The sequence below is a fragment of the Dermacentor andersoni genome, chromosome 6 (genome assembly GCF_023375885.2).
Source record: "Dermacentor andersoni chromosome 6, qqDerAnde1_hic_scaffold, whole genome shotgun sequence".
Lineage (NCBI taxonomy): Eukaryota > Metazoa > Arthropoda > Arachnida > Ixodida > Ixodidae > Dermacentor > Dermacentor andersoni.
This window is the reverse complement of record NC_092819.1, coordinates 47,306,289-47,331,441: the sequence shown is the minus strand read 5'-3', so window position 1 is coordinate 47,331,441 and position 25,153 is coordinate 47,306,289. Positions and strand designations below refer to the sequence as shown.

The window sequence follows — 25,153 nt, the reverse complement described above, 5'->3', positions numbered from 1 at the left end:
TTTAAGCACGACGGCGAATCGCACGAAGCCGCTCCAATTCCAGGTCGAATTCAGAGTACCTTGGAGAACACGTGAGTGTGTGCGAGGACATCTTTGCCGTTTTCTTGGTAGCTTGTTGAAGTTCGCAAAAGAGGCCTTTGTGACAAGCGTCCTCAATCCGATATTTAAAAATAGTCCAATCTATTCTTAGTATCGTGGTGGACGTATACGTGTAAGACATCCCTTTGATCTTGAGGTAAGTGGGGATGTGGTCGCGCTTCCATGCGTTTCAATGTCCAAAAAACCACTTAACATGTGTGGCGAAGCGGCGGGAGACGAAAGTCAAATCGAGGCAGCTGCTGTATACGTTATCCCCCGCAGAAACGTTGGGATCGCGTCATTCAGCAGGTAGAGACCATTGTTGGAAACTAATGAAGCCAGTCGTCGTCCCGTCGCGTTAACCTTTGAGCTTCCCCAAATGGTATGGTGTGCGTTGAAGTCCCCGGTGATAATCCGCGAACCAAATTGTGCTTCTAAGATGTCTTCTAGTCTTCTGGTGTCAAATCGACTTGATGACACCCCCAAGAGTGCAAAGGTGACTTTTCTATTTTTAACAGTCATGCGCACGTACTGATTGTCGTCATGAGGTTGCACAGGCTGGACGACGTAAGTCAGCTCACGACGAGTAAACACGACGACCTTGCTACTTTTGCTGTCGCTTGATGAGAATATTGTCTCGTAGCCGGATAGCCTTATTGGATGTGATAACTTGGTTCACAGATGACAATGATAGGTTGGTGAGAGCAAACTGACGAAAATCGGCGATGCGAGATCTTCGACCTCTCGCGTTCCACTGAAGGATCGACGCTTCTCTGACCTCCTTACAAAACGACTAGTGATTGTCAACCATCGCTTCACTCAAGGCTTGCTAGGACGAAGGGGGGGTTCAGCGCGTCCAGCACTTGTAGCCCACTTCGAGCAGATGAGGTGTGTATGTCAGCATAGCACAGATGACATTCACACTGGATCGCAGCACCGAAATCATTTGGCAGTCCACTGTTGAAGCCTCACCAACAGAAACGGGCTTCTATGGGAGCATCAAGCGTGGAGGCTCTTTAGACGACTGAGAGCTTGCGAGCTCCGGCAACTCTTCCACGGTGAGAGCCTTTTCCGTTTGAGGCCTCCTTGTGCTCTCGTGCGTTTTATTTGAAGATGGCGTTAGCGCAAGCGGTGCACGAACTCGATCCTCTCTTGAGCGTTTCCATCGATGACGTCGTCGACGCCGGATCTTTTCTGCGGCTTCTCTATGGGCTGAATTATCCCTGACCATTTGCTTCAGAACTTCGAACTCTTTTCTGACGCTTGGGCATTCTTTAGATGTCGCTTCATCGGTGCCTTCACAGTTGCCACACCTAAAGTTTGTTGCACGGCAGACGTCTACGTGTGTGACTCCGCTCACCGGGGGCACATTGTGGAGTATGCACAGACGCCCTTAACATGCCAGATCCTGAAGCACTTGTGGCATTGAAGCGGCTTTGGGACAAACTGCCGTACGACATGTCGGAAATGACCGACTTTTACGTGCGAAGGTATGCAAGAAAATGAAGAAAATAAAGAAAATAAGCGTTGTCACCAGCTCGTATATGACTCAGATATTACGTCACAGCAGCGCTACCGATGTACTGACATGCGAAAGCAGCTCAAAGCGATAATTGAAATTTGTTTTTTTTTTTTCGAAGTACGACTCAATAAGAAAGTGACTTCAACCCTATCACAATAAGTGTGAGCTAAATTTACGTTCAGATCGGAATAGTAGCGGGTAAAGTTGATGTCGGAAGCGATGAACAATCAAAACCTGAAAGGTCCACGAACGACAATAGAGGAAACTATTATTTTCCCCCGCTTATCTTCAATAGTCGGTAATAGTCGATAGCTTTCACGGACTATAAAACGATGAAATGTCGGGAGAGGATCGGTACAGGAAGGTTGAACCACCATTCGTATAGCGAAGTGCTTTAGAAAACATTACCTAACTTTTGCGTAGTTTCGGCGATGGTTCTTGGAGATCATCATCACAACCACGCGTCGGAGGACGTCGTTATGCAGCTGACTTCGACGCACCAACATACGCGCGCGACGGTGTCTACTTCGATCAACCGACAGGAAGCCAGATATATTTGTACGTGTAGCACAACAGCCTTCACCGCAAACTCGAATGGGGAACTCATTTTTACCGCGAACAGAGGTCTACAAAGTGTACCGAAGGGCCAACCGTATATCACAATTCACATGCCTCTCCTGGCTGACCACGACGAAGCTTTCCTGCTATTGCGCGAATCTACGATTGGGTCAAATCTTTCGGGGCTTTAAACGACTTGCGCAAAGTATTCAACCGTTATAAAATAGGTCCCTTTGCCGCGGGCACTGTGGACAAGTGACCGGCAAAATCCTTCCCCTGCGCCGTCCGCAGTCAGACATTAAATGCAGTATACCCTGCTCGCGGCTAATTAATTTCCCTACTAACTCTGCCCAGATGTCGCGTCATATATTTCATATAGCGCACTTGCCGTGATTGCTTGGTGGCTCTTGTGTTGAGCTGCGAAGCACGAGGTCGCGAGATCGAATCCCAGCCATGGCGGCCGCATTTCGATGGGGGCGAAATGCGAAAACACCCACGTATACTTAGATTTAGGTGCGCGTTAAAGAACCTCACGTGGCCCAAATTTTCGGAGTCCCCCACTACGGCGCACCTCATAATCAGATCGTGGTTTCGGCAAGTAAAACCAGATTATTTTTTTTTCATATAGCAATTTGCCCCTCTGCAATCTATCGCCCGCAGCAGTGCACGCGATGCGCCATTATACAAGTCAACAATGATTTTTTAAAATCTGGGTTGTTTACGCACCAGAAACACGATATTATTCTGATCCATGTCGTCGAGGGGGACTCCGTATTATAATATCACCACCTGAGTTTTTTTTTAAAGTGCATCGAAAACTAAGCACACTAGCGTTTTTGCAGTTCGCCCCCATTGAAATCCAATAAGCCACCGATATACCGGGGCGGGTGAGTTCGATTCTTATGGCCCAGCAACTGGTACGACTGTAATACGCCAACGTCGATATGTACATGGGGGCACCAAGATAGCGCTCAACGCTCGTAATTCTCCTCGTTGTTACTCTGAAATCACAATAGTGCCACGATACAGCTCCTTCATTAGGATAACTATACGTTGCAAGTGGCATGGGAATGTATTTAGAACTTTGCTGCAGCAGAAATCCATATTTTTAACGTAGCGTACCTGTTCCTTTGCAAATTAGTTGAGGTGAAGAGATTGAGATGGTAGAGGGTACATAAGACTCTCCATTTTGCTGTTTTACGGCGAGAAGTTAAGAAATAAATTGCTACGAATATAAATATTAAATAAATAAGCGAAAAGAAAATGACAGTGAAGATAATAATAGTAAACATGAGGATGCCACAACGGAAGGTTAACCTTAAATGCAACGTCTGTCCGCGCAGCTATATATACCCGAATGCCTTGTACACCGTTGTGCCTTTATCCTTTGGTGCAGAAGTCCTTCACGTACTAACGTGGATCGCCTGTCCAAAGACACAGCTAAATCCAAGTCAAGCATTCCCTCTTTTGTATTGGCGCACCCAGTGCACACATCGGTGTCGCCGTCCTGTATCCCGCAGAGGTGAAAATCGACACCGTCTTGGCGTCTTTTGCTCTGTCTCAATTCGCACCACCGACGGCACCTCTTTGCCGCCGCCTGGTGTACGGCAGCTCGCACCGCAACGCCTACCTCGCAAAGCATGACTCCTTTGCACCGTGGCCTCAGAGATCTGTCGGCTCGCGCAGTCTCTCCCTCACAAAGCATGACTCATTTGCACCGTGGCCTCAGAGATCGGTCGGCGCCCGCAGAGGGAACTCTGGCGCTGCGGTCTTATCGCTACTATGGGAATTATGCTCAGTACGTGGATTTGTCTCGTTGTCGCGCTTGTGGCTTCAAACGTTCGAGTGACGTTTTGCATTACGCTTTATCATTCTAAATTACGAAGCAATCATAATTTTATAAACCCATGAATCCAAGAAGTATCTGGGCACTTGCGTAATCTGAGAGAATTGTTTGATTTGTAACGTGATATATTTTTTAAGGTGATCATTTCTCAAATTTATGAAGCCGTTTGAAGTAAAAGATGCGACCAAGTTTAGGGTGAGGGGGGGGGGGGGGGGCGGCAAATCCATGTATTATGCCCATCATTCACGTACTAGCTGAACTACCGCACTTTCAGCTTCCGTAGAGATTATATAAAGCCGCAGTTCTCTTGAGTAACTTTTGCAAGAAATTCCATGCTTTGCGCGTTCTTACTTTGTCGATGGAAAAGTTTCTTATATCCTCAATTTCTGAAGCGCGATGTGGCTCACGTTCAAAAAGGATCGATGAGAGAGTTCGAGCACGAATTTTCAGAATAAGATGCTCCTTGGGCGTAGACAAAACCCTGAAATCTACTCGAATTTAGATGCTGCAACACGGCGCATATGAATCCGGATAGTGCACACTGCTTGTCTCACGGTGAATCGGCAATGTCTGTAACAGTATAGTACATTGCACCCTTTACGACTTAGGTGACATTAAGTTATGTCTAAACGTAACCTGACTCTTCATTAACGACAGGTAGAGGCAAACAGGAAAACGTGTGTCCACTTTTCATTTTTTTTCTCGTACAATCGATTACTGTCGCCACAGGCACATATGATGCACTATACCTTGAACATACGGGGACAGCAAGAAGTACGCCAGCTCGAGGCAGCCGTCTCTCGGCTTTTCTCTCTCGTATTTTTCTTCCTTTTTTTCTGGCCTCGAGACTGACGAAACCAACTTCCTTGTTTCGTCGTTTTCTTTTCTCTTTCTTTTTTTTTTCTTGGGGGGGGGGGGAGCCTTCGTCTGCTCACGGCAGCACAAGAAACACGAAAACTTGTAACCTGCGGCAACGTGGCAGTGATACATATTGTGTACGTGCCTCTACAAAGCGCCACTCTTCGGAGACACCCTCTACATGTTACAACCACAAATGGCTGCCAAATAACTTCACAGGGAAGATCAGCACCTTGCTAGTATTATTAGTACGCGTAGAGTTGTAAGGATTCTTCTCAGCTCTGAGGCGACAGTATTGTGCCGCGTCTGGCTCGTGGTGGCATCTACGAAGGCCTACTCGTTCCGCATTGGAATGGGGGATACGCCCATGTGCGACTCTTGTGGAACCACAGGAACGATTGAACACATCCTGTGTATCTGCCCCCATACGACGTTGAGCGCGAAGTTCTCCGGACAGCACTGAACCAGCTGTACTCTAAACCATTTTCCGTAGTGAATACCCTTGGACCCTGGCCGTACGCGTCGATGGCACAGACAGCCAAGAAAGCGCTCTTGAAGTAACTCAAGGCGAGAGGTATATATAGGAAACGTGTGTGGACTCGGTGCGAACCTTCAACTGTGCTCTCTCTCTCTCTCTCTCTCTCTCTCTCTCTCTATATATATATATATATATATATATATATATATATATATATATATATATATATATATATATATATATAACTTCTCAGCTCATTAAGCAGCGAAGTCTTAATGCCTTGACGTGTGGCAACAGATATGGGTTATTGGCGGCTGCTTGTTTCTAACGTTATGCATACACTACGCGACGCCTGCGGTATGAAGGATGTTTTTCATCTAAAGCTCCGCGGTCGCAATAGCGGCGCTGGCTAACACTCCCGCGGCTACATTACAAATGCATGTTTACGTCAATACCCGTGATTGTGGTCAGGAGGACACCCAATTTTTAGTTACGAACTTCATTAAGCTCACGAACTTCTTGTCAAAATTGACCTTCAAGCTCGACTAATTCTTCACATCAGTAATTAAATACAGTTGCTTTTATCTGTGATTCCCCTGGCTTCGTGTGGCATTCTTACAAAATTCCATCCCCTGGGCTTCCCATGATTCAGTAGCCTCTGCACGTTGTAATACAATATTGTACGTGGGGATCGGCACCATGAACTGTATCGTATAGGGCGTATACTGCACCCGTGGTCAAGCATCGACTGTACGTTGTGGGCGGCGCAAGCTCTGTTAACCTTTCTGAAACCCACAAAACTCACTCGCAAGGCATTTATTTAATGTGCCCTTTCGTCTGTCATGAGTGTGAGCTGGCACATCGTGCGTCGTGTCATGCTTTGTTAATTTTGATTTGAAGTAACATGCCAGGCCCGGTTAGCTTCCCATGTCTATATTGAGGCAGCCGTCCTTCCCTTTATAGAAACGCGTCCTTTAAATCAGAGTCCATGTTACGAATAGATGGCGTGAACACGAGTGAAAGGGTTGCGGAATGTTCACTCATTCTTTTCTTATGGCGGTTGTCATGGTGCACCATAAAACTGAAAGTAGCCGTTTCTCATTTACAAGTTCCTCGATTGAGGGCGCGTCCAGATGCGTATGACAATCAAGTAATGCACCGAAAAAATATAAATAAGTCCCCGTTATTTTGCCAAACGAACTGCTCGAAAACTTTATATTTCACTTTGTTTAGAAATGAGAAAATATTCGATATTCGATACGACAGACTGGGAGGTTGTTCTTGTCGAATATTCGTTTTGGATTCGATTCGGAAATTTCACTGCTCGAATGCTCCTATACTCCGAGGTTATATGACAAGAAATGCATCGGCCCAGGCGTCGCGTGACACCCGGTTGTTTTCGACTCCGCTTCGCCGGAAATTTGGGGTGTGTATATTCCACAAAGTGGCGTACAAGCATGCCGATTTTATTTGGCTTTTCGAGAAAACATCACATTCCTTCCGCGGGAACATTCGTAAATAAAGATGTGGTTGTGCTTAACAAACGGCTGAGTGTTTTCTTTTTTCTTTATTTTTCGATTTCCTCACTGCGGTCCCATTCGAACATCAAGAGATATCAAGGCGCGTTCGTTTAGGCGCGTTCGTTTAGGCGCGCATATGGAGGACACGCATGTATAGCGCTTCGAATGGCGGTTACGTCATTTCGGCTTCCTCTTGCAAATCCCTCCGGGCTGAGCCCTGACGACCGAGAGAAAGACACGAGGAAGGAAGCCCGGCCCCCACGCTCGGTGAGGCGCTGTCACCGAGATTACGCATGGACAGCTGGGTTTGAACTCGGCTACACCCAGCGGTGACTGAACCGGCGAACTCAATGCGCGGGCGTGTGTACACACACGGGGTAAAACTGTCTGCTCCAATCACGGTGGGCTTCCGAGGCTGCGCGGACGATGGTAACACGCACGGACACGCACAGCCGCGGCGCGCATGCGTTATAAGCTCAAATATACATGCAGATGTATTTATTTATTTATTTCATTTATTTTTGTTTGTTTGTTTTAAGAACGCGCTGTCGCTATACGAGATTGCGAGACTGGACGCTTTTGTGCGCTCGTTATAGTTTCGATTATTGTCATTGCTGTAGAGCGATGGCTGCATGACGTGTACCTCGCGTGACATTGTGAACCGCTATAGGTGAACGTAATACTGATCGTCACAGGAACAGCCTTAGCGACCACTAGAGTTGTAACCGGAGTCCTGGGAGCCCGAGCACCATCTTACTGACTGCATGCACCCAACAACTCAGACTATAGCAATCGCAGGAAGCAGATGCAGTTTGTCTCACATGCCTGTGTACACCTCGGCCGAATGGCGCACTGCAGCATGTGAAATCTATAAGCTATCAATATTACAAGAAGAGTTCTTGCACGCGTTCACCGCGCACTCGCGACGTTCCGTAAAGTTGGCCTACTGAAAAAGGAGACAGGAGAACCATGGTACACAAAGAGGCACGTAAAGCATATATAGCGAGTCGCTTCAATGTGCAGCTCGCCTGTGTATACCCCGCCATCTAGCCCCATGTATTGCGCTCTTGCAACGGTGCATGCGTATAGGAATACAGATGTGTGGGCACGCGAAAACAGGAAAGACGTATAGCGACGCGGCTGTAAACACCGTGTATTTATGAATCTATAGCCCGGCACAGGAGTCGGTGCATCGGTGCACGGACTCCCGTGTGTATGTGCGCATGTGCGACCGGCGGATGAACTGCTTACCGGCGCAGCGGCTGTGCAGTTTCTCGTTTCTCTCTCGTTTCCTCGCTTGAGTCTGCGCGAGCAGTGTTGCATGAAACACGCACCGCGAACGCGCCGTGAGAGCTGTTTGGGGCTCGTGGCAGTCGCGTGCGCGGAGTATAATATAACCGTAAACAGTGCATACTTTGTGCTAGGAGGAAATAACAACCGTGTGCCTGTCTGTCCAGACGGTTACGTCTCTGCTCTATATACATACAGGGGTTTAGATTTCTCGTGGGTGCTTGGGAAACAGTGAAGGACTTTCCGCTTGATGTACCGTATGTGGGTGGTTAGTTTCTTGGCAAACAGAATGCCAGCGAGTAGTAGAGCTCACATGTTCATTACTGGAACGAATGTATAGCAGCGAGTAGCGCGCAGGTAACTGAAACGATGCGTTATGGTTTGATGTGCAACCGTCTACTTTCGCATGCATGTGCGAAACTAACGCTGCATTGTGCAAACACGCCTTGTACATATTATAACATCCTTCGAATATTGTTATTGAAGGTGTGACAAACGTACTTTCTTTTTCAAGATATAAGTATCTTCTCATGTAGCTTGAAGGATGTTTGAACGTAGACATGAGGCAGGTGCAGAATTTGAGGTTAGCAACTTAAAAGAGTCTGGGTGTGCAAATGCTAAATGTTGAATCATAATCGAGCACAAGCCGGATAACGATGACACCGAATCGTATACGAATAGAATACTGATGGACACGAAATATTATAATTGTCGAATACGATCGAACCTTTCGATGAGTGCTGCAGTTACGTTTGTTGGTTTAACATTTCCGGACCAGCGACCCCACAGATACATAACGCCTACGTGTTTCAAATCACTTTCATCATCCTGGTTTGTCATTGCGCATAATTAAAAGTACTGCGTAAGAAAGTGCCCCTTCGCAATTCCGAATTGCATTTATTCAATTCGAGGATAACAACAAATCGCACCGATTTGAATCGACAACCGATTTGAACGACGCAATATCCTTGTTGAATAAGATTCGACCGAACAAAATAGCATGATATACTCGTTCCGTCAATCAACCATTTTCGAATATTCGTGCAGTTCCTTGGGCGGACTACCCTTGCTGTCTTCCATTTCTTCCTTCAAAACATCATCATTGTTTCGAAATGGGCATAAGAAACTGAAAACGCCTTCTCCTGGCAAGATTGGTTATTGAATGATACCGTTACTCCCACAACGGTGCGCCGGAGTGTTCAGTTTCGAGCTTCTGTGTGCAGATGGCGCCACCAAGCGCAGTGCCGGATGACTGATAACTGAGGTTTTCGAAACTTGTTTCCAGCATTTGATGTAGCAGGCTTCCGCACTATGCTGTGATTGGACCACGTTTGTGGACAATTTAATACACCCAGCACAGTAGAAGCGGACAAATATATTTGCATGAGGACGTTCTCGTTTGATTGATTAAGCAGCATGCGTATTCACTTCTCAACGCGTAGTTAAAATGATACTATACTCTTGTGCAGGCGCACGGGGTGATCTGCTGCAGCACGCGCGGTGTGAAGTGTTTCGAGCCCAATCTATGTTATACAGCGTATATAGCATCGTAACTCTTATCGCTAACTCTCCTTTGGAAGCCCATTTTTGCGCTTCCAATGTGTTTTCAAATGAGTTCTCGATGTGTTCTCACTGTGTTCTCAAATGAGCTAATCGCGGGCATTTCATGCAACGGTAAAAGCGCATGTATCAATACATCAACGACAATTATCCTCCTCTCACGCTTGGCCCTTGAAATCGAGGGCTTCAGTGCGCACACTTTGTCATATGGCTGCGCGCTACCACTATGAATGCGACCAGAACTCATTTCAGTCCATGTGATGAAGTTCTTGTGGGGCCGCTGGCAAACAATTGAAACGCTGAAGGGCTGCATCTTAGACTAATGCTTTAGGTACAGTACCTTTACCAACGTTCTTCATCTCTCTCGATAAGTTGACTTTCGTCAGCCGCGCAAGAAGCGTGATTGAAGTGGATTGATTGAAATTTAAATTCTATGATTTGGCTAGAATTCTGGCTAGAACCTATTGGCAATCCGTGTGACGAAGCTTCTAGCTGTGGAGTTGCTGGCTCACAAAATTTATGGAAAGTGGTGTTCACAGAGCGATGGAGCGCTGTGGCTGCGTAGTATACGGTTCAATATACGACCAGCAGTCAGATGTGTGTACAGTCAAACGATCGTTGAAACGACCGCGTGAACAGATCGGAACTTTGCTTCCCGTCAGCACGTTTACAAACAACAGCGTTATGAGGGTGAACGGACCTGTACGTTACATGCCTCCAGAGCACGCACGTCAGCGCAATCCTCTCAGTGCCAAGCACAAATGCTAGAATGACTAACGCACCGGATAGTAGCGTATTGCGCAGGTATATAGATGTAAACCTGCAGAGCCATTTTCGCTATAGCTCTTACTTCACCTCTTTGAATCTCGTCGCTTTTTGAGCCAATGATTTCAACTTGCTAACTAACGTTCACTTGGTGAGATTCCCATGAGATGTGGCTCAGCAACTTCGGCCACTTTACTCGAAACGAACTGATTGTTTAATAGCTCACCTCTATGCTTTCCTTCTTGTTTTCTTTTTCGTGCCGACCAAGCCATTGACAATTGAAGGACACTGTATACATCGTCCTTTAAAACTTCTATACGGTCGCTCACACGTTACAGGGAATCCCTGGAGCACTATAGAACACTGGGCGACTTCGATCTGCTTTAAAATGTTTGCTTCAGAACGATTGAGATATCGAACACCTCACGTACTGCTCAAGAAAGGGGGGGAGGGCGGAGGGGACGGGAGAGGACGAGGGGAGGGTATACGGACGTGAGGACGAACAAATTCAGCGCCTCCTAAACGCGTATCTTTGGACTTTAACTGGCCAGCCTGTCCCCCAGGGCGCTCGCGTGGCAGGGTACCTCCCTTCTCCGGGGTGGCGCGCAGTCGTCGCACAGGTGTGCGGGACGACCACCAGCGAGCAAAACCGCAGTCTGGTTTATATACGTAGAAAAGAAGAAGCAAAAAAAAAGAAGGCGGTCAGGCAGACAAGCAGCATCGAAGAGAAGACGGCGTCGCTGACTATGACGACCGGCCACCAGGCTCAGCGGCCGCAGCACAGTCACCGGGGCCACCGCACTCCTCAGGATTTACAACAGAGCGCACCGTTGTGTGTGGCGCACGCGCCAGCCCCCCCCCCCCCCCCCCCCCCTCCCCTTGCCTCGCAGCACCAAACTCCCTCGCTTCCCTCCTAGGAGCGAAAGAGACAAGGGGTGCTCGTAAAAACGGCAGGTCGCTGCCGCCCGCCGCAGCCCATGCGTGCGCATCCGTTTCCTTCCTCCAAGTCAGCGCTACACTCTTGTCTCGCTAAATCCTTGCAGCACAGCAGAAGCTGCAGCGCTCTAATCAGTGGCCCGAGTTTGCGACACTCTCTGCACGGAACAACGGTCCGCGATTAACCGGCGTCTTGGCTGTCACATATCGCTGCAGCTGCGCAGTGATTGGCCGTGCGTGGGCGCGTCGACCACTCATCGAACCACGCTTGCCCGCGCAAGGAAGCTTCGCGGATTCGCCCCAACTGGTTAGCTAACGCTTGCCTGTGTAGCTTCCACGGCGCTGCACGGATTTTAGTGCGAAGGAGTACAGCACAGTGCATGCAGCGCTCTGTTGTTGCTTCTGCTGCTTGTGTTGTGCCCGGCAGTCGAGGCACAGCGCGCGCCGAGTGGCTGGTCGCAGCAGAGCACCGACCTCTTCTAGTGTTCCTCTGCCCACGGTGTTTGCCTTGCGGGGGGCTAGCTTTGTGGACGAGAGAAACGCTGCGTTTTCTTTATCTTCTATATTTTTTTCGTACATCTCTGATGCCCTTTCGCCTTCCTTCGCCAGCGAGATTGTTGGGTTGTATGAGTGAGAGGCCGCCTTTTATGCTTGCGCGGTACATCGTCCCATTCCGCGGGTTTCCTTGTCTCGGAACTGCCAAAGAACACTGTGTAAAGCTGGCGCGGGTACAGCATTCGGGGTGGCTGTCGAACGGTCCACCAAAATAAGCGCCACTGCAGCGCTATGCCGCTAAACATTGCCTTATTAGTCCGTCCCGTGACCCTCTTGATAACGTTCGACGGACGTTGCCCAAAATATTTTTCGACAGCTGTAACGATTGTCACTGCACGGAAGCACCCGATCACCACTCATATTGTCGGTGAGACACAGCGCACATTCGAAACCGTTCACGGCTACCATCCCACCATTTAGCCGATTTGCCAGTGCGAAGACCACAGGCTGCATTCTGTGGTATTGTGAAGAGACACCATGACTCGATGTCATCTGTCTTCAAGCCTGCGAAACGCCCAACATCGGCACTGCGGTGACTCCGGCAAATTCACGTGTGCCACTCAATTCCTGGGATTGCTAAGAAGGCATTCTTGTGACCGCTAGCCCTGAAGCAATTGACGGGCGGTTCCACAAAATCCAACAGCTGTACCGGAGCAGTAGTTGTTCCATCGGACGCCGTCTCTCTGCAATCTAAATACCCGCATAATACCACGTCTACAACAGCAGAACTTTTGGCTCTTCAAGGTGCATTCGTCCTCAAGACTGGCCTATGTGAACGTCTTTGACTCGCTCCGCCTGCGTGCGCGAGCTCATCGTGGCTTTCCTCCTCCCCTTCCCCCCTCTCTCTATCTCATCTTTCTATTCCCTCTTTCCCGTCCCCCAGAGTACGGTAGCCAACCAGACTCATTTCCGGTTAACATCCCTGCCCTCTCTTTATTTCCTCCTGCTCCTCAAAGTGCATTCAAGTACGTGCTCCAGCAGCCACCAAATCGTTGGGCCATGTTCTGCTATTCTAAAGCAGCCCTACAAACGCTGCAGTTTGCTCTACTTCATGGGTTACACGAGCAGCTAGTGTACGAAATAAGGAACGCGCATCATCACGCGGTTCGAGAAAGGCCACAACATTGCATTTCAATGGTTGTCAAGCCATCGCGGAATTGCCAGCAATAACAGCGCAGATCAAACTGCCCGCCTTCGGCTCATCAAAAACATCAGCAGGTTCCTATGCCACTTTCAAGAACTGATGCTGCGCGGCAACTTCATTCACTTGCTCGCCAGATCACACTTCTATGACGGAATTCACCAGGCTTCACCAACTCACGCTTGCACGCTCTTGACTTTAACTTGAGACTTGGTCTGCCACCTGGACTCTCCCGTCGCGAAACAACTTTACTGTGTTGCATGTGGTTGGGCGTCGCATTTACCAATGCTTATTCATTCCTAATAGGGATAATTAACAGTGCGGCGTGCAAATTTTGCGGGTGCGATGAGACTCTAGAGTACCCTCTGTGTCACTGCCCATCATTTGACGCTTAATTTACGACGTACTCTACAAGCTAAACTCAACCTGCTAGCGCTCTCGGAAGATTCTTGGACCATGGCCTATGCATTCTTGCATGCGAAAGGCCACAGAAGCACTTCTGCACTTCGTGAAGAATACTGGATTGTATGAACGCTTGTGACAGTGGAGATTCCTCTCTCCGACTGACTGTGAATGAATGACTACTATTTTCCTTTTCTTTCCTTATATATTCCCCTTTCCCCCTCCCCAAGTGTAGGATAGCCAACCGTGCACGTCCTTGGTAAACCTTCCTACCTTTAACTCATCGTTTCTCTCTCTCTGTCTTCGACGGAAGTAGCCTTTAACGCAAATTCGATGAAGATACCCTCCATTTTCAGGTATAAGACAAACTGTTCGTATGACGTCAACGTTATAGGCAAAGCGAAGTCTTTGAAACCCCTCATAGAGACTGTTTAACGTAACGTGGTTAATTAGAGCACGAACGCATTCATTTTTATTTTTCAAGGTTAGACGAAGCTACTGAGCTCCTGCTGCATTGCTGGAGGGGGCCAGAGCAGTCATCAACCTGCTGTTCATAGTAGGATTACGTCACCACGGCTCGCCGTGTTCGTTGCAGGGAGAACAAGCGACCGGGAAACAAATCTTCGTCGTACACTAACTGCGGATGCTACGGTGCTGTCATTCTTAGCATTGTTAATTACTGTTGACTTGTCTTCTTATAGACTCCACATCAGCAGACGAACTTAAGTCAAGAAACTCGTTCAACATGGTGGTTCACATTACATGTCGCACGTTAACAAAGCCAGTAGTTCACAAATACTGAAGACAAGCTGTGGCAGTAAACTTTCATGGCTCTTCGGGTCAATAAATAACCGTGGGCTACCGTAAAGCTCTTTCATGAGAATTATTTTTGTGCTCAAATTAGCAGCCCGCGCATGCTACAGATGACATATAGAGCACCGCGAACACGTGTGTCTTAGCATTTATTATTACGCGGCTAATCGAAGTTCGTGCGTGGGCATTGGTTATCGATGCGAACGCATCAAATGGCCCATTGAGTGAAAAAGCCGGCGGCGTCTGTAGAAGCGAAGCGGAACCTAAATTCCCATTGGCTGCGACGCACGTCCGAGCACGCCTCGACGTAGTTCCCATTGGCTGCGACGCCACGTCACGGACGCTCCTTGACGGAGCAAAGTATATGCGAGAGGGAACACCTGCTGCCGCTCTAGAGCGTCAGGTGTTTCGTGACGTATGGTGCCATACGTGAGGGGAGAGGGCATCGATCAACGCGTCACCCTCGCTCTCGGGAGCCTGCGCTCGGTCCGTATCTCTCTCACCCAGCTGCACTGAGGTGCTGCGTGCGCCTGCCAGCCTTGGCGGCCGCTGCTGCTTCCTCGGTCTCTCGTCGCGCAGGACGTCGGTGGCATGCGGCGTTGGCACCGAAGGAGGCTGATGCTTGCTGACTCGGTCAGCACGACCCGCTATGGTACATTACTCGCAATGCAAAACTCGAAGGACTGCTAAGCGGCGTTCAGTCGGATATTAATGCTTTCGCGTTAACAGCCCGTAAGAAGTGCTTACGTGTCCTAGTAGTTTTGTGAGGCGAGGACATGGAGAAGTCATGCAATATTCGTATCATTACTCATGGCAGCCATTAAGTTCGGCCGCTTTATTGTACCGAGTCGATGTACTGTGAATCGTCGGCGTCAAGGAAGGAAGGAAAACCAGAAGTGAAAGGCACAGCGGTTAACCAGAATAAGCGTCCAGTTGGTTACTCTGCACAGGAGAATGGGATAAGGGCAGAAAATATAAGCAGCTGGAACAAATATTTCGATGGCTGTTCTCGCTCATAAACACAAGGTATCATTGACATCCATAGTGCCCAGAATTACGAGTCAAAGAAAAAGAAAAGTTAACCAATGTAATGTACAGTAGTCGGCAGCACGCTCTACTGAAGAGCAGCCGAGAAAGACTTTAGCGGTTAGAGATCTTCCTAACTGATTTCCAACGTCAAGCACACCGAGAACTTTCTGGTCAAGAATGCTACAGGCTGTATACACACTGAAAATCTGAAGTTATTTCTGACGCTACAAGCTACGATACGCTCACATAACGATATATCAACAGATCGAGACTGCTCACTCGCAAACTTTGTCTATAAGGCTGTCGCCAGGACACTCACTACCGCCACAATCTAATTACTTTCGATCTTAGTCGCGCAGGTAACGCACTATTTTGCGGAGTAACAGCGATGACGATGCGCCTTCCACAAAAACCGCAGGCTCATCGGACGGCTCATCGACAGCAGCGGCTGCTGTAACACGCTTCAACATACGACGGCGTAAAGGGTGCAATGCACCTGCTCACGAGAGGTAAGTTAGCACTGAGTTGTGCAATGGTGGTGCAATAGCTCGTAAATATCTTTAAAAGTCCGTTCTCGTGTGACAAAACCGTGCGCTCGCGGCCCCAAGACGTACGGCATTCTACCGACAGACGTCCGCTGATTGTTATACGTATCCCATATTGTAGATGCGGCGCCGGCGGCAGGGCGCGCCACGCTTTGTTCTCGACGCCTACAGTATGCTAACAGTGTAAGTACAGTCATTCCATATTTTTTTATGGGTTAACGTACATACCTGAATATCGTTTGACTTATATGGGAACAGCTGCGCTGGTGTCAGCACACTCAGCTAGCACGAGTGTTCAAGCACAACGCGCAGAATGCTTTGTGCTGTAATGAAATACTATATTTGGTTACCTGATGACGTAAACGTGTCGGCAATGACGTGGTAATATAAAGAACGTTGTTTTCTCTCAACGAGGAGAGCCTTGTATGAGAGCAGTATGCCTTCGACGCATTATAGTTCAACATAGCGTAACTAGATGTCGCCACCAGCGCGCCCGTTAGCCGTCAATCACGTTGTCTGGTACACGTTTACGCTAGTATTTTGATAAGCATGACTCAAAGACTAACTATAATTTGACCACTGATGTGTATTTATGTACATCAACATGTGTCTAGGCCCTGGCTTTCATCTTCAAAGCTGACGGTGCATGGTCAGAAGGGAATCCAATGGCTATGGAGAAAGTTGTAAGAAAGCATTTAAAGCTACAAATGAAAAAAAATAACAGAGAAAAAATCGCGCAGTTCACTTAACTCGTAAGTCTGAGTCTTGGGTTGCACTTCATGCATCAGCGAGTAACATACTGAACTTTATATATCGCTCAGACTTATTTCATTTCAAAGACAATGCAAAATACTTGTTTTCTCACGCAGGTTGCGCAAGCGCCCCCCACAACAAAAGTAACACTGAATGCAGTGTGGCAGTATATCGAATATAATTTCGTGCGACCTTGGGGAATATTTCGCAAGTGACATGCAATTTTACCAGTATTTATGCCAAATTATTTATCAATAGTTAGCACCAGCGTTAAATACAACGGATTGAACAAAAAAAAAAAAAAAAGGTGGCTACAAGGTAATGGTAATGGACACTCTGCTTTTACTTGCTATACTGAAGCAGAGCTTGCCTTTCTGCGTATAGCGTATATTATCACTGATAGCTGTACATAACATAATTTGCTTTTCTTGCGCAAATATTAGGTATTATTAGTGACAAATGTTAAGATTTCCTTGCGAACAAGGAAGCGCAAATACGTGTTAAACTTTCATCTTCAACTCCTATATTGATGTCGATTACCTATAGGTGTTAATATATCCGCATCAAGGCGAGCATACACGAGATCTGGAGATAAAATTCAAGACGTAAAATACTTCATCCTTGAATGTACAAACTATACCACGCCTTACCGCGGCGCACTTAAATGTGCAACATTTCTCATATATATCTATATACGTGTCACATTCGCTTCCAATTCAAGCGTCACGGTGGTTTCAAATAAATGCTGCACACAAGTTAGCGAGCTGTCCGGTGTCTTCTCCGCGCATCCAAATGAAATAGGCGCTAGAATTTTCCTAAATACCTGTTTTGTTCGGATCACTGGTTAGCTTAAGCAGGGTTACTCGCCGTGCGCTCTGGTTAGGTGGTTTACAATCCTCGTGATTCTCGTGCTGTCGCAGACAGATAAAACGAAGAACTACGTGGACACTTGGACAGGAAAGAAGAGAATCGAGTATATAAGTAGAATGAAATACGAAGGTAGTGCCTATACTAAGAACTAAGGTGGTTTGCGGCCCCGCACGTCGTGGCCGAGGAGTTCGACAGCGCTGGCATCGCCGCGCCATATATACCATGTGTGGTCCCCGCGACCTTCGATCTGATGCTTTTAAATACTGCAGCCGCCCCCACCGCCAACGCGACGTTTCGCTGTGCGTGCGTCTCCTGAATGCCTTCTTCCTCCTCCTGCTTTACACTTTACAAGCAACCTCCTTACCCCCCCCCCCCCCCGCCCCGTCTCTCCAAGCTTCGCCATTTCTCTCCAGACGCACGACACACAAGGAAAAGAAGAGGAAGAAGAACGTGAAGGTCGGTCCTCGATTCCAGTCGGGACCACCGCGCGCGACCACCGGCTCTGATAAGGCGGCGATTTGGGACTCCCCGCGCCTCCCGATAAGGACTCCGCGGGCGCCTCCTGGCTGCTCTCTTCCGCACAGGCCCACCGGGGCGAGATCGGATCCGTCGATCGAACGTATATATTATTTCGTCCCGTGGTATTAGAGGAGTTCGATGTATAGTTGGATTCCGCCCTGTCTGGCACGCTTCACTGCACGTTTAATGTCCTTTTGGCTTTGTTTCGCGAATAAGCATTTAACAGCCGCGTGATGTCTATATAATCCCGTCAGGTCGACGTGTTTGTAGGGAGGGGGGAGGGAACACCCAACGGGTATCGTAAAGCACGTTTTGAACGCCATGATTGGCTATGCGTTTCGCTGAAGGATTTCAAGGACATGCTGTGAAGCCTGGGAGGAAAGTCAATGGTGCGAAATGCACGTCTATGTATGTTTGCGAAACAGAGCAATGATATGGCACTTCAATCAAAAACAGCTCTTAAGAAAGAAAGAAAGAAAGAAAGAAAAAAGAAAGAAAGAAAGAAAGGGAGTGGTTCAAGAAGGTGGAGTATTTATCTACGTGGGTTGTATACGCTAGGTCCCCTGTACACATATAGTTTACGTGCTTTATATTGGTAACTGCTCAGGCACGTATACCATATCTTATTTTGTACGTTCGATTGGGACCCGTTCTTTGTAGTGGAAATTATTATTAACCCGTGATAACGCCGCGAGCATTAAATAAACCAATATGCCTAAACGTCGATCGCGATTTTTTCAGCACAGTGAAGCCGGTCGTGACGATAACTATTGTTTATGACCCACATAATAAGGAATGAAATCCTCTTAGGCGCTTTCAGTTTGACGTCGCCAGGTAGTGAAGGGGCTGGTATGCTGCTCGGTCAGACGACGACGACAGGGAACGGTAAAGCCTCGCATCCGTCGCGGTATGCTTGTTTTTGTAGCCATGCAGGCAATTGTAGTTTGGAAATGTACGCTACCCCCGTAACAACATATTTCTTCTATTCAACCCAACATTGGATATAGAACTCTACAGAGCTCCACCACCACAACGCCCCTATGGTTTCGTTTCATCTGAAAGCGTTGGCAGTACATCCGCGACTTCGAGCAAGACATAAAGGAAAGATTTCACTTGTCTCGACCGACCATTCCTTTCCCTTATTGCTCTTTCAAGAGCAATTCACGCAATAGTGCACATGCACACTATGATTGCGCAAAGTGGCGGTGGTAATCCAGAGGATTAATCGAAAGCCGCATGCGTTTTAAAAGTCTATATAGTAAGACTTCAGTTCTCTTCAATGACAGGTTCAGTATACGAGGCTGTGTTCTCTTTTCCTTGTACTTAAACGAGGTAATTGCTCATCGCCTCACCCTTTATTTTATTCATATTACTGGAAGAAAGATAAAAGAGATTTAGGTTGCCTTATAATGTTAATAGTTACTCCTTTTCGTATAATAAACGAGAAGAGGGGGTTAACCGAGGGTCCCGATTTTTATTAGTCATACCATGAGAAGCCAACAAACCCTGACACCAAGGACAACATAAGGCAAATTACTTGTGCTTAATAAATGAAATAAAGAAACGATAAATTAATGTAAATTAAAGTGGATGAAAAAACAGCTTGCCGCAGGTTGGAACCGAAACCACAACCTTCGGATTTCGCGTGCGATGCTCTACCAATTGAGCTACCGCAGCGCTGTTTTCCCATCCACGTTCTTTATTTTCGTATAATAGTAATTCAAAAAAAGAAGTTTCACAAGTTTGGAAAGAACTATAGAAGTGTGAAGAGATGTCTTTCCCCCTCCTTCTGCATTTGGCCGTGAGTCGCTCTGTCAGAGTACACTAGCCAAGAGTGGGCGACGTTAATTGAGCTAGTTGGTGCACGTTGCATGCAAGGCTTCTGAAGTTCGATACAGCGCGGCAAGATACGAAAACTGAGGGGATGAGAAAAACAAGCGCCACGTTGTATGTATAGTCAGCGCTTCTGTTGTTTTTCTCCCTGTCAATCTTCACCCTGCATGCCGCGCTCAGGTATGGCACTTCAGAAGCGAAGAAACCCGCCGCGGTTACTCGACGCACAGCTTATGCCATTCGGCAACGGAGAAAGGAGGTCGCGGGTTCGAATTCCGACTGCAGTATGCCGCCATTCATATTGCGATGGAATAAAAAGAAGGCTCGTGTGTATATACCGCGTTTGGGGGCGCATTAAGTTACCCCCAGGAAGGCTGAAATTAATTCAGAGCTCACCTGTCTAATTCGGTGTCTGTCGTATACTATAGCAAAACGCCAAACCACATAATTTTGTTATTTATTTTGAGCCATCCGAACTGTGACCCGAACGGTCGCTATACTTGAAAAGGGCTATGCAGGGAGACGTGCCTCTCTGTCTGCTGAACTGAGGAGCGCGATGCAGCAGGGCTCACACAGGGATGGGGGTAGGTGACAACGGGCCCATGCCCTCCTCCCCCACCATCTGTACCTCTCTCTGGCTGCGCATAAAACTACGTGCAACAACACTCTCCTGTCCCCCCACCCCCTACCCTCGGTCAAGTGCGAACCCCCCACCTGAAAAAAAAATTCTTCCTATACCCCATTGACGTGCACAATTGTTCGAAATATTTCGCCTGATCCTGTCGGCTGCGCCAAGATATGTGATAAACCGAAACTATAACATAAGGTCGCAGGAGCTCGTACCGGCGGTGGTGCGCGCATCAATCTTCTTTCCTTCATCATACTCTTCTTCCGAGCCTCACTACTCTCTTGTCCCCTTATTTATTTTCTCTTTTTAAAAGAAAAACATTTCTCTTATTCTAACCGTAAGTTTGACAGACTTACAGAGCAGCAGAAGCACTGTTGCGTGAATTATGACATATTGGTTTTCCAGTTTACTTTAAATCTTCCTCGTGCATAGTTTCCTGTTATACCTCGAAAAAACGTACCCACGACAAAGGAATATTCGTTATAGGCGATCGAGCAAGCTTTCATGTCTCGCGCAGGTCCTTTTAGGCGCAAGCTTGGTAACAGATATATCCACCAGATATATCCTGCCTGGAGCTAACACAGGCCAGGACGCGGCACTACAGGGCTCACATGCAGAGATCTTGACGTATGGCTGGTGTACTGTCGCAAAATGTTATACAAAACGTTGCCTGCGATGCACATGTTATATAGTATATCCTTATTCGCCCCTTTTCTGGTGCTGTCATTGTTATTTTTCACATTAACAAGACGGCTGCGTATGGCCTATGTTCTGCGTACTTATACCATCTAGTGAAAATGCGTGTATTCATGCCTGTTCGCATTTACGGGTTTCCTTTATACAGGGTGAACATTTCTACGTTTTACAGAATTTTAAAAAAATAGCCTGTGGCACATAGCATAATTCTTCTCCTTAAGCTGAATCATTCGAAACGGCGGACATTACAAGCACGAGAAATTGAAAGAAATATCCAACTTATTAACAGAAAGTGACTAATTAACTTTTTAGTTAATTAATTTACTGCACATATAGTAGTGTGAGAATTGTGGCCGGTGAGGTTGTAAAACGGATCCACTTAACGTGAATGTCCAGGATGTCACCACTTTCGAGTCATTATTTCCCAAAATGTGGTATGACATACGTGGACATTATAAAATACTTTCCAGTTACATTTGTGCTTCAATGTATAAAAGAGTGTCTTGTTAAAAAAGTAAGTCGACCAACAGTGAGTTCGAAGGCGCGTATCTCCAAGGTGGTGTCATTCTTGAAGTTCATTCCAGACGCGCCTGACAAACTCACTGGCTACCATTAGTATATTGCAATGTGCCTTAAAGTAAATAATTAGGAAGTTAATTATTGACGGTTTGTTAATTAGTTGCATATATGTATCGATCTCGTGTGTGAGTAATGTCCATCTCTCTGAACAATACAGCTCAAGGACCAAGATTATATTATCTGCAACAGGCGATTTAAAAAAATATCCATAAAACTTCTTTCTTTCACTTTAGAAGGCGAACTAAGTTTTGGGTGCGCTCTTAATAGACAACGATTTAACGGTGAACATCTGAGCCTGCGACTTGAGCAATATGTGAACGGATTTCTAAAGAAACTTCACACACAACATCACCTCATTTGTGAACATCTGCTCCTCCTCGTTTGATGGTTCGTGTAGACAAAGCAGTTACACGCAAGCGGTGTTTTTCACAAGTCTGCCTTAGCATAAAAGCTTATATAGGCTTTCCAAAGGTTAAGTTTCCAAAGCCTCTTTCATTATTATTTTTGTATGAGATCGCATCCCATTGTCTCTATAGGCGATGAGAGTAATGTTTTCGGTTCCAGACTTTGTCGCCTGTAAAGATACAAGAGTTAATGTGAGTGGCGAAAGCTTTGAAATGTATGTAAGGCTTGCTCTACGCAGCGTGCATGTTGTAGTACTCTTGAAGCTAAAGTGAATATTGTGATGTATACACGCTTACATTGTTGATACATCAATACAATTTGAGCCATGAGAATACTTTTAACAATTGCATGAATGGAGTCCGAAGACTGAAGTACGGGAGTGTCTTCAAGGTCACTATAAAGAGCTTTTGTATGGTTATAACCGTCGAATTCCCAGAACTGAGTCCGTTTTATATTCACATTCACGGGGAAATTACATGCTTCAACTGTGGCGTGTAATCCTTTGGAGCTCTGCAATAGAGACATCTACAGCTTTGATGATGGAGATTACCAAGTCGAACATTGCCCTAGTAACATTAAAGTAATTACTCAAGATTTTAATAAATTTATGTAGAGCTGCTTCGTGCCTTTATGCACGACTATTTCTGATATAATTTACGTATGGGCTCTTCTTAATGGTAGCCAATTAAATATTTGTTGTGTTGCATTATTTACCTTTTTTTATGCAGAAATATTAAGTATGTCATGCTGGAGCCATTTAGACGCATCGTCGGATAATTTGCCACGTAACAGCCTAAACAAAATATGGCCGAGATGCTAATCAGTAAAACGTTGATCGATGCATGCAAAGCAATGGTGTGTCTTCATATGAGTCTCAATCAGAAAGCAACTGCTAGGCAGCTTTTCATTTCTGCAGTGTCTACGTGTTGGAGATAATAATAATAATAATAATAATAATAATAATAATAATAATAATAATAATAATAATAATAATAGTAATAATAACGGAGGAAATTGACCTTGCACAACACACATTCGACAGCCAATGTGCTGTCGGCCATGTTTTGGGCACAGAGTTTCGCAGGAAAGCTACCTTGCCGTTTATGAAGATGTTTTGTTCCACCAATATGTTTGATCCGTGATTCCACACCTGTCAGGCTAATTAGAGGTTCCTGAATTGCTTCTTCCTTCCTTTGACTATATGCATGTGACTGCAGTGAATAGATATTATCACTCCCGAGCCTTAAGGAGCCGAGAGAGGGAAAAAAAAGGGGGGAGGGCGGTAGGTATGCGGTTCTTGCACATTCATCGCTGCACATGAAACTGTTTCGGTAGACATGTGGACGCATAATTCAACATCAGCACATGCGACTTGCGTTCTCTGTGGGTTTTGACAAATGTTATTTCGCTTCCAGGTGCTATTGTAGAGTAAACGCAAGGGTACAAATGAGTCAGCATTTCTTATGCAAGGCGATCATCTGACGCGCCGAGAAAAATTACAATGCGAGCGTCTCATTTGCGAGTGCTAGATAGCTACACATACAAACATGACTTGTCCAATTATTTAATGAAGTCCTCTGATACTCTTCAACATTGAAACACAACATGTGCGCGGACATTTCGATGCTTCGCATCTAAGAACTGTACCATTATCGACGATTCGTAACACACACGCTCGTTCTATAGAATCATAATATTGCACCAGATCCTCATCTCTACGCTAGAGCATAATGCATTATTGCTGTCGTGGCTACAGGAACTGTGCACGGACTTCGCCTTGGGAACAGCTCACGATGGTTAGGGTCAACTTGCGTGTCCCGTGTTAGGATGAAGTTTTCTTTAGCATATACAGCCCCATATAGCAGAGTGAAGTCCGAAGATTCGGCCCCATAATGCACGGTTCTGAAGTATCCCAAATCGAGGATCATTACGAGTAAGTGCTATTAATGAAAACACGATTGGGGAGGCAAAGGGCGACGAGAGATTAATCTCGTATTAAATGTCAGTGTGCAATGCTTAGCAGGCACCGGTGCGCGCACTGGTACGCAGAAGCGCTGTGCACGTGCTTACACTCACCAAGCGGCTGCGTCGACGGCGGCGTCGTCAGGAGCCCGAGCGAAGACGAGGGCGACCACTGGGCGCACGGGCCTCGCCGGGTATTCCCCTTGCCGCGGTAGCCGGCGCATTCAACGAGTGGCGGCGGCAGGCAGCGGCGGCGGCTACACCAGCCGACTCGGGGGTTCGGCACTGTGTCCTTCGGTGGCGCACTGGAGAAGCCTGTCTGTGGGGGCCCCCCACCACCGCCACCGGTGGTGCACGACGGAGGGGGGGGGGTGGAAGAGGGGTGGCGGTGGGGGTCGAAAGCCTCGGTCGCAACAGCGGGGCCGTTCGGGCGTGTGCGGTGTGTGCGCACCGTGGCGGCGGTCCGCGGCGTAAAGCGCCGGAGTGGTTGCTTCTGTATCGGGGGCAGGCTGGAGGCCGGGCGGCGCGGGGTAGCGAGAGGGGGGGGCACCACCGCCGCCGCGTTCGCTGCCGACGCGTTGCACAAAAGGCCGGCCTGTTGGCTTTCGGGAGGCCGCCGGGGAGGGGAGGCCGCCGGCTTCTGCTGCTGCTGTTGCCGTCGCCGCCGTCCCCCCGCCACCTTCCAAGGAGCGGCGCTTGTAGGAGTCGGAGCGGAGGGGGGGCAGGAAAGAAGGCGAGGTAGCCAGCGCCGCCGGCGGGCCAGTGGCCGCGCTGGGAAGTAATTCGAGCGGGCCCTCCTCCCGGAGGCTCCCGTCGTGGCGCCCGATTGGTAGCCCCGGCTTCCGGTTGGCAGCCAATGGCGGCTCGCGCTCCGTCGAGGGAGGCCGACGGCACACCCAATGGCTGCGCGCGATCACGACGCCGCCGTCGAGCGTCGCTCCTTGAGTTTTGCCGTTGACGAGAAGAAGGCATGCGTGATACTGCGTGCTTGTCGAAAGCAAAGAACCAGCGA

At 47.5% G+C, this 25,153-nt stretch overlaps 1 protein-coding gene across 1 annotated transcript in view; it reads right to left on the bottom strand.

Annotated features, from left to right (window-relative positions):
• LOC126522034 (uncharacterized) overlaps nucleotides 1–24,822 on the bottom strand; it is a 159,274-nt gene extending 134,452 nt beyond the window's left edge. The window contains exon 1 of the mRNA XM_050170811.2: nucleotides 24,256–24,822. The gene's annotated coding sequence lies outside the window, so the exon portion shown is untranslated. The remainder of the gene's footprint in view (nucleotides 1–24,255) is intronic.
• Nucleotides 24,823–25,153: the final 331 nt, after the last annotated feature.